The 12228-nt window shown below is 36.0% G+C and overlaps 1 protein-coding gene across 4 annotated transcripts in view; it reads left to right on the forward strand.

Moving 5' to 3' along the window:
- The window catches only part of BICRAL (BICRA like chromatin remodeling complex associated protein), a 101951-nt gene that overhangs the window by 27964 nt on the left and 61759 nt on the right, over window positions 1–12228 (forward strand). The window lies entirely within an intron of this gene.

Genomic DNA, 12228 nt, shown 5'->3' on the forward strand with positions numbered 1-12228 from the left:
TTTGTACCTATGCCAGTCTGTTCTGTCCAGTTGCTTTTTTCAGTCATGTCCAACTTTCTGTGACCCCATTTGGGGTTTTCTTGGCAAAGATGGCTTGCCATTTTTTTCTCCTGAGTCAATTTACAGATAAAGAAACTGAGGCAAACAGGGTTGAGTGATTTGACCAGGGTCGCATAGCTAATAAGGGTGTGAGACCAGATTTGAACTCAAGAAGATGTCTTTCTAATTCTAGGCGGGGCAGTCTATCCACTGTGCTATCTATCACCCTTGTTAGTCTGTACACAGTTAATGTTCCCTATTGGATGGGGACTTTTGAGGCCAAAATTAGGTTTTTTTTAGTTTGAAGTCTTGTTTCAGAAATTCTGTTAAATCCCAGAGACCAGGGTATCAAAATTGCACCCATAATTGCATGTACTTCATCCCTCACTCTCATTCACAGTGGAAGTATTTATTTACTGGAGGTGAATAACTTGTATGAGGAATCTGATAATGGGCCCAAAAGATGTGCTGATGAAATTCCTAGCTTTAAGGTTTTTTTTATTGCAAGGTAATATTTAAATTAGTTATCACTCATAATTTCAGATTAAAACTGTTAAACCAAAATCTGAAATGTTGTGACAGGATATCCCTAAAAGTGGCATTTTTCATTGTCAAGTACTTTAGAGGCATTTTGGTTCCTTTGAATGAGAAACAAAAATAGTGTATATATATATACATATATATATATATATATATATATACATACACACATATATATAAATATATATAAAATATATTTATATATAAAAATAGTGTATATATATACACTACATATATTATATATAATCAATATTAGGTTATTAGAATAAACTCTCCTACCTGTTTCTCCTTTCTCAGCTACCAAATTGACATTCTTGAAGCACAGATCAGAAAGTATCACTCCTCTGCTCAAGTAAACTTTTTGGTTATGGCTCCTTATTCTTGTTAGGATAAAATATATCCTCCTCTATCTTGTACTTAAAAGCCTTTCACAGTCTGGCTCCAATCTGTCTTTCCCTGCTTGATTTCACATTATTCTAGTCTAGCTAAGCTGGCCTACTTGTGATTTGTGGCGTGACATTTTATCACCTACCTATGTACCTTTGCACAAGCTGTTCCCCTTGCCATGAATGTACTTATTCCTTACCACAGTCTCTTAGACCCTCTATCTCCCTTCAAGACTCAGCTCAAGTACCACCTCCTTGTCTTGAGTGCAACTTGTCAGAACTCTGTAGCTGCTTTCAGCAGGTAGGCAGTGCAATGAATAGCATGCTGGACCTGGACCTTCAGACACTTATTAGCTGTATATGAGTGAAAAAGAAATATATTAAGTGCTGTGTGTTAAGCACTGTGGATATAAATGGAAATATAAGACAGCCCCTGCTCTCAAGGAGCTCCCATTCTATTGGAGGAGACAACACATAGAAAGTTTCAGCCACAAGTCAGATGGAAAGGGCCTATGGTCTTACCATGCAGGGGCAAAGCAGATGTCATTTACCTTTTATGGATGTTATTTGCACTGATAAAGTATCATTTTCTGATGCTGAGCCACCTGACAATGCCAAGGACTTCACAGGAAGAAAGGTTTTTTTTCCAGAGTCTTAAGTAGCTGTGGCTGAAGCCCCTGAAGGAGCAGTTGCCAGGTTGCATCTCCTCAGGGGCTGTTTCCCAGGATGATGGCTGAGGGTGCTGGACCCGAGGCATTCCTATTTTCAAGGCTCTTGGGTTCAGGGTTCTGGGCTACCTCCGCCCAGTCATCAAGATGGTGGTCAAGGTGGTGGTCTGCCTTGCCTCCTAATTTTTTATCAAGTATCCTTGCTGCTTGAGCTAGACTGGCTTGCTTATCCTGTGAGTGGGAGTTGGCTGGCAGTTAGTGGGGATGGCTGACCCCTTTTCTACACCGGTTGCTTTCCTTGATGATGGCTGTGAGACCTGAGTCTGAAAACAGGAGCAGTGGTATGGGAGCTGGTGCCACTTCCAGAACTTCTGTACCTCTCCGTTGGTGGCAGTCAGGCAGCTGTTAGTGATAAAGAAGATGGGCCCCTTCTGTGGAGGGTGGGCTGAAAGCAGGTTTGGTGGTTGGGGGACAGGAAGAGTACTGTTCTTCTCAAGGCTCAGGTTCAGAGTGCTGGGTTGCCTCCACATCAGTTTCTAAGGGGAAATAGTTGTCAAGGTAGTGTTGGTGATTTGACTTGGCTAGTACATGCTGCCTCTCCCTTCCTTGAGGCTGCCTTGTTGCTTCTGGTCGTGTGACCGTGGGCAAGTTATTTAATTTATGTCAGTTTATCTCATCTGTAAAATGGGAATAACAGCACCTATCCCCAGAGTTACTAAGATGAAATGAGATGGTTGTAAAGCACTTTGCAAATCTTAAGGCAGTGTATAAAGCTGTCATGGTTAGCATTATTGGTATAACTTTTGTTATTCAAGCATAATCTCAAGTGCTCCCTCCTAGAGGAGGCCTTTCCAGAGGTCCTGTGTTCTTCCACTTCTAAATTACTTTGTATTTATATGGTATGATTTCGTATCAAATCTGTATATGTGTTATTTGCTTTCAGAAAAATGAAAGCTCCTTGAGTATAAGGACTGCTTCCCTTTTTTTTTTTGTCTTTGCATTTCCCTGGGTCCAACACAGATGCCAGACCCACCATAAGGATAGGCTTGGACCTGTGATTTCATGCTCTGGGGAGCTGCCTCTCAATTTGAGTCAGTCCCTTCTCTGTTACTTAGCATCTTAGAGAGTTGCCTAGAGCAACAATTCTCAGAGTGTAGTCAAGAGCACTGGGGGTCCCTGAGGCCTTTTCAAGGGGTCTATGAGGTCATAAGTATTTTCATAATACTACTAAGACATTTGAAGTTCTAATATGGTAAATATGTACGTATACATATATAGATAGGTTGATTTATATACGTATAGATCTATCTATACATATCTATATATATCTCCCACATAAAACAAAGTCTTTAGGGGAATCCTCCATAATTTTTAACAGTGTGTAGGGGTCCTGTACATAGTATGTAGGGGCAGCTAGGTGATAAAATGGATAAAGTGTTGGGCCTGAAGTCAGGAAGACTCACCTGTTTATTTTCCTTTCTTCATTTTGAGATTCTTTTTTCATGCCCTATATAGGTTAAAATAGAAAATAAATTCTAGCATGTGTTACACATGGTCAGACTCATCTTCCTGAGCGTTAATCAGGCCTCAGACACTTATTAGCTGTGTGACCCTGGGCATGTCATTTAACCCTGTTTGCCTTAGTTTCCTCATATTTCAAATGACCTGGAGAAGGAAATGGCAAACCACTCCAGTATCTTTGCCACGAAAACCTCAGATGGGGTCACAGAGAGTTGGACACACCCAAAAAACAGCAGGGGTCTCAAGACCTAGTACTTTGAGAACTTTGGGCTTAGAGCACTGAGAGGTTAAATGACCCAGGGTCACCTAGCCAATCTGTGTCCAAGGTCACATTTGAACCCAGGTCTTCCTGGTGTCAAGGTTGACTTTTAATTTAAGGCCTGACACCTAGTAGGCTCTTAAAAATAATTAATGAAAAAGTAAACAGAAAATAAAGAAAAATTCTTTTCGAATGAAAATCCTATACATCAGATATAAGACACTATGATTTAGCATATTAAGCTTATGTTTAGAAATGATTGACATTTTAATATCTAAATTTGGAAGCCAGCATTTTGTGTTTAAAAGTGACTTGCCTGTCACCTTTTTCTCTTTGGAAGAAAGGTGCAGTAGAAATCAAATCTAACACTTGTAGGGCTGGAGAATAAAGCAGTCACTTCCTTTTCACTTAGGTTGTAGATTAAAGATTCTAATCTTTATTAAAAAGAAAGAGGTTTTACACAGAATTACTTCAGCAATATATTGGAAATTTTATTGGAATCTTAGCATTTGAAAAATAAAACCTGCAGTTCAGATTTGTATATCTGTCTCCCGCCCATCCTCAGGTCTGGTTTATCATTACGAGTTTGGTGTTGAAGTCATTTGGAATGGTGAAAATAGGTCCTGGCAAGTAACTAGTTTATCCAGACTTATCTGATTCAAGCGCATTTACACAAAAGCAACTGTGTGTATGCCAGATGTGTCGTGTGAAAATGAGAGATCTTCCCAGTCTGTTTTGTCCATCTCCTGTTTAGATAGTTCGATAGAACATTTATTGACTTCCAGGAACTGTAATAAGTACTGAGATTATAGATATAATCAAACAAATCACTACAGTCAAGATGCTTTTTTATAGTGAGAGAAAACATACGTAAAGGGCAGCTAGAAGCAGGATGTGCACAAAATATGGTCTGGAACTGGTTGGGAAATGACATGGAGGCCTGGTCCAGGGCAAGAGAAAGTCAAAGTTTACTTAGAAGAGATTCCCAAGTCAGGAGTCCAAGGCTGGGATGGAAGGAAGGGGAGACATGGGAACAGTAATGTTGAGAGGGATTCCTGGAATGTGCCTGGGGTAGAGACTAAGTGGTTTGAAAACTGCCAGGAAATGGGTAGTGGATCAAGTTTCTTCCAGATGACCTGCTCATTTCATGAGTGATTGGGGTCTTGTGATCTTACAGTACACATGTCCCTGTACCCAATTTTGATAAACTCAGTCCTGACCAGTGTGACTTTAATGTAGTTTGGCAAAACAGGTTTAAATAAAATTTTGAAATTTAATTTATTCTAGTTCGTGGTTTCTTTGATTTTTCTCTTGAAAACGCTAAACACTTTAACTTTGAATGTGAGATTTTGAAGAAATGCTAAATGGAGTAAAGCATACTGTTTTCTTTTTTAAGTGAATTTTTGTTTTATTAGTCACAAATTTATTAATTACAGAGAGGAATCATGGTTTAGAAGAACACAAGTTGGCCTTGGCATCAGAAAGAACTAGGTTCAAACCCTGTCTCTAGCATTACCAGGACCACGAGCATTCACCTCACTCTCTTAAGTCTCTAAATTGTATAGGAGGTGCTGAACAGCTCAAGTGAAGCTACTTTCCATAGCAGAACTTCCCTACACATTTTATTTATTTAAATTGGCATACTTTACTTTTCTTAATTCAACATTGGAACATAATAATGGAATTAGCTTCTCTAGAACTAAAAATTCGGCTGAACTTGAAACAGAATCGTTTAGAAAAATTCCTCTTCCACCCCCAAGCATACTATTTTCTAAAGAGGATTTGTTTTCAGTTTAACCAAATTCCATAATACTTCCTAATATTTCCAGGAAATTAAAAATGTTAATATCAGCATGAAATTTGGACATTTTTTTCCAAGTTAAAAAAATTAATTGAGGTTTGCTATAGCTAATCAAGCTTGGTATATAATAAAAGCCGTTGGATATGCAAATATCTATATATTTTGACTAGGCACTATTAGTCCTTGCTATGACATTTGATATTCTTTCCCCTTCAGAATGTAGGAATAAGATAAAGATGGCTGGCCATTTTTTATGTGGTTCTCAGCAGTTTTTGTTTAGAGTAGTTAATCTGGCCCTTTTTTTTTTTTTTTTTAGATATTTCAGGTTGTATTTGCATACTATGAGCTTACAGGATCCAGATATGAGTCAAAAAGAGAATGACAGTTTTAACTCCGTGTTTGCTGGCAGCTGCGTGTTATGAATCAGTTGTTTTCATTTTTCAAAGTCTTTTAATTGAGAAAGAAAATATTTTTGACCTGAATTGAAGATAATGCAGTTTGAAATTCTTCATATACTTTGGGGTACTGTTGTCAATTTACTGTACATTTAAGCATTATCAGTTTGACACAGTATTTAGTTGGTATACCATGTTATGTAATAGAATTGCTCTAAAGGAGAATTTTTTTAAAGAGCCTGTATTAAAAGATTGATTCAGACACATTTACTAATTTTAGGCTTCTCAGAAGGAATCAGTTTTGAATTTTTGTAGGAAAGATTAGTTGTGATGTAGAACTATAATATGTATTATGAAACATTCTAACTGTATGTGATAACCAACAACTCATGAGCTTTCTCTTGTTTGTGAAAGTCCTCATGCAAAGTTGCAGGAATTGTGACCATTCAGTGTTTCTTCTTGCCTACTCCACCTCTCGGTGCTCCAAAACTACCTCAATACTTAACTAGTGGTAAGCCTATTTGGGGGGATTAGAACTTTGAAAGCTTTGATTTGTGCTTAGTAAATGTTTTGCTGATGAAACCAAAGAAATCTGGAGACTTTTCTACAGTAATATCTTAAAAGCAATTTGCAATATATCTATATATATGTTTAAATTTTTAAAAACTTTTTGCAACTAACTAAACCAATCTAACTTATTTCCTAGTTTCTGGAATAATTTTTAGCTTTATGCTACCTTTCAACAGTTGTTAATTTGGACTAACAATTTTAAATATTTTCTCTTTGTATCAATAATTCTAATGCCAAAAATAATCTTACCTTTCACCTAAGTTTGAAACAATACAATATTCTGTGTGTGTGTGTGTGTGTGTGTAAACACATGTACAAATATATACATGAAGTTAATTTTAGCCTGATGTGCATTGGAAATAGATTTATTTAAAAGACTTTAGATCACTGGAGATAGTTTTAAACTAAAGATTTTTATTTAGAAAAGTAAAAATTTATAATAATTGTATAGTAGTTTGTAGAATAGGGAAACTTTAATATAACTTGGAGTGGTTTGATTTAAAATGTATTTCATCTTACTTCAGTGCCTAGAATAATATTATGGTAGTTTTGTAATTAAATGAAGTTTGTAATTGAGATTAGATTAGGAATAAAGTTCTGAGGAAGCTTTTCAGAACTGATGCATATCTTAAAATGTAACCTGGAGGAAGAAAATAAACTAATAGATTTTCTTAAAACTTAAATACATTTTCCCTTTTCTGGAATCTGAGACATATAAGAAGTTGTCATTGTGTCAGTCAAATAAATAGAAACTTTGAGATCTTTAGGTTTTTGTTTGTTTTGCCAACTGCTGGAAGCTAAAGTTATTTTTGTGAACTTTTTTTTATCAGAAAATATTTCTTTTAAGATTAAAAATCAAATGAATACTGTTATATTAAAAAGACTGTTTTCTCCAAAGAGATATTTCTACTGAGGTCCTTTCAGATTTAAGAAAATCTTCTTTCTTCTTACCCCAACCTAGATCCTTGAACTCAAAAACATTTTGCCTGTTTTTAAATTGATCTTCCAAGGACCAGAGTGGGTCGATAGGTATTGAGACATTTCTCCTCATTCTTAGAAATTTCTTCCTCAATTATTGGCACATTGTTGGCAAAATATGGAATAAGTTTATATTCATATATTTATTTTATATTCATATTATATTCACATTCATATAGTCACCTTTCATGTCATTTCTTCCTAAATCTTTTGTGTTGTATTGTTCTTCAGTCTTTTCAGTTGTGTCCAACTCTTCATGACTTTATTTAGGGTTTTTTTGGCAAAGTAACTTAGGATACACAGCTAGTAAGTGTCCGAGGCCAGATTTGAACTCAGGAAGATGAGTAAAAATCACTGCCTGATTGTGTGACCTGTGCTATACTAGAATTTATTTTCTATTTTATCTATATAGGGCATGAAAAAAGAATCTCAAAGTGAAAAGAGGAAAATAAATATAGGAAAATGATATTTGGGTAATTCATTGACACAAAAAAAGACAACAAAATCGTCTACCTAAAATTTCTAAATGTATTTAATAACATCCTTTTAAATAACAGATGAAATGATGAAACATGATGAAAAATCTTTTTTGTTCAGTATTTCACATATTTGCTTATTTTATGTTCTGCATAAGTTCTAGGTTATAGTCATTTTTACAAATATACAATAATTTTTAAATGCTCTACATATTATATTTCTTAATTAGTAACAAAAATAATTAAAATTATTTTGTAAGATTTCACTAAATATTTTAAGTTCATTGGACACATATATTTATAAACGTGGCTTAATATTATTTTGCATATGAGATTTTTCTGTTGTAATTAAATCTACCATAAATAGAATTTTTCCAACTAACATTGATCCTGTGGATTCTATGAACTAAAAAATTTAAACTGAAGTTAAAGGTTCTGATTGGCAGTCTTTAACTTTGGTTCAGCTTTCTAGCATATAAACCTCTACCAACCTCAATAGTTTGAGCCAAAATACATTCTAAGTTTAAAATTTCCTGACTTACAAAAAAGTTTACTTGGGTGCAGTTTATTTTTTAGTTTGAATATTATATACACTTGCATTAAATGTTGATATACTACATGGATTCTTTGATTTTTCTAAGTTGTCTTCTGTTTTCTAATGGTTTGTTATGAAAGTCTCAAAATTTTTAAAATTTATCTCCAATATATGCCATATTTGTTAAAAATACCTTGAAAATGTGTATTTCCTATTAGAATTCTTCCCTTTTCCTATTTCAGGTCAAATGGTCAAAACATCTTATGACAGTATGAGTTGACTTTAAGGAACAATGGCATGTTATTTCACTGTAGAATATTTCTCAGATTTCTGCTGTGATGGTGACAGTCTCTGTGTTCTGCTTGTAGTACAACATCATCATTATAACTGTGAAGGAAAATATTTATTGCATTCCTAGTAACTAGGTGGTGAAGTGGATAGTGTTCTGGGTCTGGAGCATAAAGACCTGAATTCGAATTCAGCCTCAGACATGCACTAGCTTTGTGGCATTGGGCAAGTTTTTAAATTCGCTTTCCTCAGCTGTAAAATGGGAATCATGATAGTACTTGTTCTGAGGATCAAATGAGATGTTTTTGGTTTTTATAGTAAATAGTATTTTATTTTCCAATTATAAGATGATTTTCAACATTCATTTTTATAAGATTTCGAGTTCCATATTTTTCTCCCTTCCCTCCCCCACCCAGGACGACAGCAGTCTGATATAGATTATACATTTGCCATCATGTTAAACATATTTCCACATTCATATTGTGAAAGAGAAAACAGAACAAAAGGGAAAAACCAAGAAAAAAAGTGAAAATAGTATGCTTCAATTTGCATTCAGACTCCATAGTTCTTTCTCTGGATGCGGATAGCATTTTCTGTAATGAGTCTTGGATTGTCTTGGATCACTGCATTGCTGAGAAGAGCTAAGTTTATCATAGTCGATCATCAAATAATGTTGCTACTACTGTGTGCAGTGTTCTCCTGGTTCTGCTCACTTCACTCTGCATCAGTTCATGTAAGTCTTTCCGGGTTTTTCTGAAGTCTGCCTGCTCATCATTTCTTACAATAGTATTCTATTACATTCATATACCACAGCTTGTTCAGCCATTCCCCAATTGATGGACATTCCCTCAATTTCCAGTTCTTGACCACCACAAAAAGAGCTGCCGTAAATACTTTTGTATATGTAGGTCCTTTTCCCTTTTTTATGAATGAGATCATATTTGTAAAAAGTACCATGTGCCTCTCACGTAGTAGGCATTACATAAATGCCAGCTATTATTGTTGTTTTACTATTATTACATAGTATGTACAGAGCATTGTGAGTTATTACAGGAAGAGATATAAAATACCATTGGTTTCTGCCCTCCAGGAGCCCCAGTCTATTCAGAATGTCAGTTTCAGAGTTGAAAGGGAACCTTGGAAGTCATACCTGGACAGGAATTCTCTTTGCATCCTGTCCTATAAAGTAGTCATACAGATCTTGCCTGAATATGTACAGCGAGAAGGAAACCCAACTTTTCAAGAGGCATTTCATTTTTGTATAGCTCTATGTTAGGAAGTTATTCTTCACATCAAGCCTAAACTTGCTTCTTTTCAGCTTCCCATTCGTTGTTCCCAAATTTGTTCCTATTCCCCCCACCCCACCACCACTGTGGGACCTAGGAGAACAAATGTAATTCTTTGTCTATTTGACAGCTCTTGAGACTCTTGAAGATATGCCTTGTTCCCCATAAGTCTTCTCTTTTCCAGGATAAACATCACTAGTTCCCTTTAACAAACCCAACGCGGCATAAGGTAGAAAAATGTGATGTAATGGAAACAGTACTGTTCTACTATTCATTTTGTAATTTGAAAATTTTACCTTTTTTGTGCCTCACTCTCTTCATCTCTAAAAGCAGAGATTTGGACTGGAAGGCCTCTAAGGTTGTTTCCAGGAACCATTGATCCTGTAAGACCCTTTTCCATCACATCACTTATCAGTCCCTTTCCTAAATTGTGACTCCAGAACTAAATATAGGAAATATAATCATGAAAAAGAGCTACAAAAAGTTTTTGGTTAGTGCCAAGTGAGTATCACAGATAATAAGGAGTATAAGACATTCCAAGAAGAAGAGAATACTTCTGGTCAGGGAAAACTTCATTGAGAATGTAGGATCTGGTAAAGGTTTGAGGAATGTAAAGGATTTTAATAATCAGAAAATGAGAGTTTGAGCCTAGGGGGTTAGGAACAGAGAATGCCATGATCAAAAAAAGTATTTAGAGAAATGCAAGGCAGGGTATATTTGGGGGTTGGTGAGTAAATTAGTTTGTCTGAAGCATTGAATTTGTGCCAGGAAATGGTAATAGACAAGCTGGAGAATGAAAGTTTGAGGACAGATTGTAAGGAGCCTTGAATAACAGACTAAATAATATACTAATACCTAGCATTTATGTGACATTATGTTCCAGGCATTATGCTAAGTGCTTCACAGATATCTCATTTGGTTCTCACAACAACCCTTTGAGATAAGGACTGTTATCATCCTCATTTTACAGATGAGGAAACTGAGACAGGCAGCAGTTAAGTAGCTTGCCCATGGTCACACAACTAGAAAATGTCCAAACTGGATTTGAACTCAGATCACCCTAACTCTAGACCCAAAGCTGTCCCATCGGGGCACTGAGCTGCCCATGGATTTTTAAAATTGTGTAAACATTTGTAAGCAGATCAGATACAAGGAGAGTTTTAAAAACATTACTATGGTAGGTATCGCTATGCAATAAGTATTGAAAGGGGGAGAACACCACCTAGTTAGGCAGCTATTAATTGTCCGTCTGGAAATGCTCAGGATTGACTAACCTTAGTACTCCTTTCTATCCCACCAACCATTTGAGGAGAAAGAAAGAAATACGAAATAGTTTTTCTGTACATAATCTTTGACAGGAAGCTTTTCGTGTCAGCTGAAGAATGGTATGTTTGAAGTGAACCTTCTTTTTTTGAGATAGTTCAGTGTTCCTGTTTGCCCACTTCATGTTGGGCAGTTTCCCCTAATCCTGTATCAGGCAGGGAATTAATCGGTGATAAGACAATTCCTTTTGTTGGCCTCACTATTCTTTGGGCTGTAGACTGTTCACCTTAAGTTGTCACTACCTTTTCAAAGTCTTATTAGCTCTCAGTTTACTCTTATAGAAATACATATTAATCATTCCCCAATTGATAAATGGTCAAAGGATATGAACAGGCAATTTTCAGAGGAAGAAATTAAAGCTATCTATAATCATATGAAAAAATGCTCTAAATCACTATTGGTTAGAGAGATGCAAATCAAAACAACTCTGAGGTACCACATCACACCTATAAGATTGGCAAACATGACAGAACAAGAAAATGATAAATGCTGGAGAGGATGTGGGAGAGTTGGAACACTAATTCATTGTTGGTGGAGCTGTGAGCGCATCCAACCATTCTGGAGAGCAATTTGGAACTATGCCCAAAGGGCTACAAAAATGTGCATACCCTTTGACCCAGCAATATCGCTACTAGGACTATATCCCCAAGAGATCATAAAAATGGGAAAGGGTCCCACATGTACAAAAATATTTATAGCAGCACTCTATGTAGTTGCCAAAAACTGGAAGTCAAGGGGATGTCCATCAATTGGGGAATGGCTGAATAAATTATGGTATATGAATGTAATGGAGTACTATTGTGCCATAAGAAATGATGAACAAGAAGACTTCAGAGAGGCCTGGAAGGACTTATATGACCTGATGCTGAGTGAAAGGAGCAGAACCAGGAGAACTTTATGCACAGCAACAACCACAGTGTGTGAGAGTTTTTTCTGGTAGACTTAGATTTTTGTAATAACACAAGAACTTCTGAAAAAAAAAAAAATCCCAATGGTGGACCTCAAGGCAAAATGCCTTCCACACTCAGAGAGAGAAATATGGAAGTCACTCACATAATGTAGCAGATCATGTTTGTGTATGTGTATCTGTTTGTGTATCATGTTCTGATTTGTTATACGGATTCTTTCATTTATCTTAGTCTGACTACATAGCATGACTATAG

The sequence above is a fragment of the Notamacropus eugenii genome, chromosome 2, assembly GCF_028372415.1.
Source record: "Notamacropus eugenii isolate mMacEug1 chromosome 2, mMacEug1.pri_v2, whole genome shotgun sequence".
Classification (NCBI taxonomy): domain Eukaryota; kingdom Metazoa; phylum Chordata; class Mammalia; order Diprotodontia; family Macropodidae; genus Notamacropus; species Notamacropus eugenii.